Below are 6,139 nucleotides of genomic sequence, written 5' to 3'. Positions count from 1 at the left end.
ACGGAGCACAGAGGTTGACACACAGGGACTTTCCAATTATCCAGTAGTGGTGCTGTTCCTTTACCCTTGTGGGTAATAATATGGTAGCTAGACCTTAAAATTTATGTGTCTAAACTTTGTTAGTGCTGTTTCTTTGCTATTCTTTTACCCTTCTTGGTCATAGCGATGTAGTGGGAGCTGCAAGTTTCATGTGTCTAAACTTTGTCAAAGATCTTTGGCAAAGTTATATGTGGTACCCATAAGCTGATGGTGCGTGTGGAAAGTGGATGATTGAACAGTAAGATTCACATGCTTTCTACTTCACCAGAAATCTTCAACAGAATGCCCGTAATTTCAGCAAAGCTGAGTGTGCATGTGACAGGTGCTGACAAGGCTGAAAAAGCAGGTGCCTCTTCGATTTCTAAGATTGGCTCTTCGATTTCTAAGATCGGCCCTCGTAGTCTCTGAGCAGCCCAGCTTTTGAGAAAGCAAGCGCCTCTTCGATTTCTAAGATCGGCCTTCGTGGTCTTTGAGCAGCCCAGCTTTTGAGAAAGCAAACGCCTCTTCGATTTCTGAGATCGGCCCTCGTGGTCTCTGAGCAGCCCAGCTTTTAAGAAAGCAAATGCCTCTTCGATTTCAAGGCAGGCGCCTCTTCAATTTCTGAAGCTCCATCGAGTGCAGATTTTTATAGAGGCTGGCATTAAGTTCCAAAGCACACTTGAATCTCCACCAGTAGAAGCTCCCTTCTTGCACTTCTAAGATCTTGATTTGTCCGACCTCTTCTCTCTTCAACACCTTTGAAAATGTCTGGCCCCTCCGACCATTGTTTTGACTTGAACCTTGTTGAAGAGGCAGCCACACCTTCTCCAGACAACATATGGCGCCCATCTTTCTTATCCCCTACTGGTCCTCTTACCGTTGGGGATTCCGTGATGAAGAATGATATGACCGCTGTGGTGGTGGCCAGGAACCTTCTCACTCCCAAAGATAACAGACTACTTTCCAAACGGTCTGATGAGTTGGTTGTTAAGGATTCTCTGGCTTTGAGTGTTTAGTGTGCAGGTTCTGTGTCTAATATGGCCCAACGCCTATTTCCTCGAACCCGCCAAGTTGAATCATTGGCGGCTGAAGTGATGAGTCTCAAACAGGAGATTAGAGGGCTCAAGCATGAGAATAAACAGTTACACCGGCTCACACATGACTATGCTACAAACATGAAGAGGAAGCTTGACCAGATGAAGGAATCTGATGGTCAGGTTTTACTTGATCATTAGCGGTTTGTGGGTTTGTTCCAAAGGCATTTATTGTCTTCGTCTTCTGGGGCTGTACCGCGTAATGAAGCTCCAAATGATCAACCTCTGATGCCTCCTCCTTCTAGGGTTCTGTCCAGTACTGAGGCTCCGAATGATCCCCCTCAGGTGCCTTCTCTTTCTGGGGCTCTACCGACTGCTGAGACTTCTCCTAAGCAACCTTTGTGAAGGCTCCCTCTTGTTTGTTTATTTTGACTCATGTATATGCACATGTCCAAACCACCGTAGTCGCATCTTCTAACCGGAGCGTCAGTAGACTTTCTTTGCACATGTCCAAACCACCGTAACCGATTTTCTCTCAGATTTCCTACAATTTCAGCTACTCCTACTTTACCTCGGATATCCTAGGAGTAGCCGAAATTGTAGGAAAGCTGAAAGAAAATCAGTTACGGTGGTTTGGACATGTGCAAAGAAAGCCTACTGACGCTCCGGTTAAAAGATGCAACTACGGGACAGAGGTTCAGGGCCGAAGGGGTAGAGGAAGACCTAGGAAAACTTTGGAAGAGACTCTAAGAAAAGACTTAGAGTACTTGGATCTAACGGATGACATGACACAGGACCGAGCACAATGGCGTTCTAAGATTCATATAGCCGACCCTACTCAGTGACTTGGATTTTTCAAGTCACTGAGTGGGAAGTTTTCCTCACTCGGGAAATTAAGGGAACACTACCTCAACCTACATGCTCCACTCACAAAGCTTCAACATACAAGCTTCAACAAAAGAAAAAAAATCAAAGAACTTAGTGAAGAAGGTTTTGATGTATTTAACACAATACGTTGAAATGAAGCAAAGCTTATTTATTGATATCTCTGACAAGTTACAAATATGTGCATATACATGAGTCAAAATAAACAAACAAGAGGGAGCCTTCACAAAGGTGAGGATGTGGAGAGGATTCTCATCCATTCTCAAGGAACCATGCTTAGCCTGATACCCATATGGTGATGTTCCAGCCTAAAATGGGTTGATTTTGCCTTCTCCTCGGTTTCCCTTTTGTGTTAATGGTAGGCTGTTTGTTTTTACTAGCACTTATATAGATTTCAGTCTTTTACCTTCTATTGCAAATATTTGTATGCATGCTTGCTCTTTATCAACGGAATGCTTCATATCGATTTACTTCGTCTCTCCTTTAAAGAAAATAGTTATCAAACATGCCCTAAACGTTTAAAGTTTATATTTTTAATTTATAGTTTACACTAAAAAACTTTGGAACAAAAAAATAAGTCAATTGAATTAGTGGTCTATCATTTTTATGTAGTTTATTTGAATTTGAACTTTAGTTGTACTTTTTTTTTTGTTACATTATCCTTGTCTTCATTTTGCTTTCACATTTCTCCAATTTATCAGCTAAGTTGAGATTTTCATCCATTTGTGACACATCCTCTCATATGAAAAAACTAACACAAGGATTTTTGCCTTTAAGAAATGGTTTTCACACTTCCCTTTAACCTTTTGTACTCCCTTGCTTTGAAAAAAAAAATAAAAAAATAAATATATATATATATATATATATATATATATATATATATATATATATATATATTTGAGAGTGCAAGAGGTGAATTGGGAGTGCAGAAACCACTCCCCATGAAAGATTAGTAAGGTGTTAATTAAATGAAGTCCCTTAAATGAAACTATAAGAACGAAAATACAACAGAAAAACTATAGGAACGAAAGTAAAAATCCGAGTAAACCATAGAGACTACTAGTGTAGGTTAGCTTTTTTGGGGGTGTCTATGAAGAAATATGCTCAGGTAACTGGTGACACCAAATGACAAACATCTATTTAAAGGTATGGAGTTTTGAACACGTGGTGAACATCCAATAAAGTGGCGACACCACTAAAAATGTGTATTAGTTGCAAGAGATAATCTCTTGCCTCTAACACTCTAGGTGGTTAAATATGGTAATCCGTCATTCATCACAAACCAAAAAGTTATGATTCATGTACCCATGAAGAAAAAGTCATAATTCAACAAACCAAAATTTACTTTTGCTTTCTTTTTCTTTTTTTTCTTTTTTTTTTTACCGAAAGCAAATAAAAATACCTACGTGAAAATCACGCAGCCTCCACTCTAACCTTTTGATCCTTTTAAATTCGGAAAGAGATCTACTCTAAATTTCTATGTCTGGAACTCAAGGACAGAGAGAAAAAGAGATTTGGATTGTTCAAGTTTTTGGATTTTTGTGAAGTGAGCTAGTGGGACAGATTAATGAGGCCCGTAGGATTGAAATTGAATAATCTGAATCTCTTGATTCACGGACTCCAAATACAGAGATCTATAGTGGATCTCAATCCTTTAAATTCGACTATTTTCCAAAGTGAAAGTGTATAGATAGCCTCAAAGACCTTGGACTAGGAGGAGGCGTAGGCAAGATAGCTTTCTAGGAGGCGGACTGATCTTTTGAAATCTATACCTTTGATTTTATGTTTTGTTCTTTCAGCTTGAAAAAAAATGGAAATATTCATACCCGCCAACTTGGACCGACTTTTAGACTAGTAAATTGTTTCTGCTTCAATAGAACAATGTCATTATCGTAATCATTATGTATTCGTTAATGTTCATAAGAGTGATAGCATAACATATCCTTCGTTGTGATGAATCATTTGGGAGGGGTTGCAATGAATTAGTTGAGAGGGAATTATAGGATTTTTACCACCTGCAAAAGTAAGAATAAAGACATTTAAAAATACTTGTAAGAGAACAAGGTAATTGTAGTATAACAGCTCAAGCAAGATCGCTCTCCACAGAGATTGATATGAATAATTTGTGTTTATACCGTACTTAGGGCCTCCGTATTTAGACCTCGTATAAATACTCGGGGACTCATATGTAATTATGTAATAAAGGAAGGAGCAAATATGTAATTAGGGGAGGAGCCCTTATTCTATAAAAGGGCTTCCTCACCCTCACAAACTCTAAGCCTCTCCTATCTAGAGCAAAGCTCTCACACTCTCTTCCTCACAAATACTCTCAGAGAAATACAATCAGTGTGGACGTAGTCCAAACCTTGGGGTGAACCACAATATAATTTGCGTTATTTACATTCCATGCAGATTCACGGTCGGATTTACGTTGTTCCAAGACCTCTGGTTTTGTGCATCAACATTTGGCGCCGTCTGTGGGAAATGACACAAAAAGCTATGTCGGTTCTCTCTCAATTTTTCATCTCACCACCATGGAAACCTCACCACACTCCACCGTGAATCTGCAAAATCACACAAGAGGGACAAACAAGGGAGCAGGAGGCTAATCTGTTCAGTTGCCACAGAAAACTTGATCTGACAAGTTAAAGAATCCAAAGTGGCTGCACCAAAGGAAATATTTTTGAAGGATTACAAAATGCCTGACTACTACTTTGACTCAGTGGACTTGGACTTTTCACTGGGTGAGGAGAAAACAATTGTTGGTTCAAAAATACATGTCTTCCCCAGGGCTCCACACCAGGTGAACTTGAAAATTACTTAGAGGGCTAATGGATCAGAGAAGAGGCCGCATCGAGCAGCAGCAGCATTAGCCGCTCTTAACCATCAAAGTCGAGCTCGAGCAGCTCATCATCTCCATTTCTGTTAGAAAACCTCGCTTCTTTCTTAGACAATTGTTCAAACACTCTCTCTTCTTTTCCTCTTCTTTATCGTCGAGCTCGCCGTCGTGCCACATCAGACGTGTCACCATCGTTCCGGTAAAGTACGCGCCGTCAGCTCCAGACTCTGACTTCCACCGAGAGCTCTCACGCCTCAAATCGCTCCGTTCCAGGCTCGCCGACAGCCATTCGTGCCACCAGTTGACCGTTGAAGTCACAGAGACAAGTTCAACTGAGACTAATGTGATTAGGAAGAAGAAAATATGTGTGGCTGGTGCCACTGGAAATACTGGTAAAAGAATTGTTGAGCAGCTGCTAGCCAAGGGTTTCTCATTTAAAACCAGAGTTCGGAACTTGGAGAAAGCGAAAGCTAGCCTTCCCTCAGACAACCTAGCTCTTCAAATTGTGATGGTAGATGTGGCAGATGGTTCTGCTAAGTTAGTAGAAGTGATAAGTATTGATTTAGAAGCCCTTAAAAAATTTCCCAAAATTCTCAGGCTTTCGATCGTCTCGATCCACCCAATTCCATGGCCATCACCAATGGTGCCTCTCCGAGAGCTGCAGACGCTGAGAACAGCTTTAAGAAGATCAAGCCCTAGCTCGCATCGGGTTCGGGCCGGAACTTGTTGCAGGGTCCACTTCTCAAGCGAGAAAGCAAAGATACTTGATGATGGATATAGATGGATGAAGTATGGTAAAAAAAACAGTGAATATACTCATCACCACCAATATGAAGGTCCTCACGGTCGGGGCAGTCGCGACCCAGATCCCATCTCCTGCGAATACCATGAGCACTGGTGGAAAACAGGAAGAAGATAAGTTTTCTTATCAATATTTCTATTATTATTCTCCTTTGTGTTGTCTGCCATCTGCCAAAAGAAAGAGAAGAAATAGGAAGGAATTATAGGTGGTGGTGCTGCCCTTCTTTATGCCTCAAAAGAGCTGGAAAAGTTGGTGATTGCCAACTTCGATCAAAAGATAGGTTCCCATTTTCTGAGAAAGCAAAAGAAGATAAAAAGAAGCAGACATAATTGCAGTGGTGTTGGCATGCAGAAAAAGGAATTATGGGCGTGACCCATTGAGCAGAGGGTCGGATTTATTTTTGTACGATGTAATTTATTTTTCCTATCTTTCGAAGACATTTGTATAAACCCCCTCAGAGGGTAATAAAAAATAAAAAATAAATAAAAAAAACAGCAAAGCCCAAAATAAATGGGCTGGAATGTTGTGTAGAGGGCGAAGGCCCATAAGCCCAAAATAGCT

General features: G+C 40.6%; 1 protein-coding gene across 1 annotated transcript in view; it reads left to right on the top strand.

Annotated features, from left to right (window-relative positions):
* The first annotated feature begins 256 nt into the window (after positions 1-256).
* The window catches only part of LOC126601767 (uncharacterized), a 40,435-nt gene continuing 34,552 nt past the window's right edge, over positions 257-6,139 (top strand). The window contains exon 1 of the mRNA XM_050268526.1: positions 257-385. The gene's annotated coding sequence lies outside the window, so the exon portion shown is untranslated. The remainder of the gene's footprint in view (positions 386-6,139) is intronic.

The sequence above is a fragment of the Malus sylvestris genome, chromosome 15, assembly GCF_916048215.2.
Source record: "Malus sylvestris chromosome 15, drMalSylv7.2, whole genome shotgun sequence".
In the NCBI taxonomy this organism is placed as follows: Eukaryota; Viridiplantae; Streptophyta; class Magnoliopsida; order Rosales; family Rosaceae; genus Malus; species Malus sylvestris.
The sequence above is the reverse complement of the archived record's forward strand: the minus strand, read 5'-3'. Positions and strand labels throughout refer to the sequence as shown.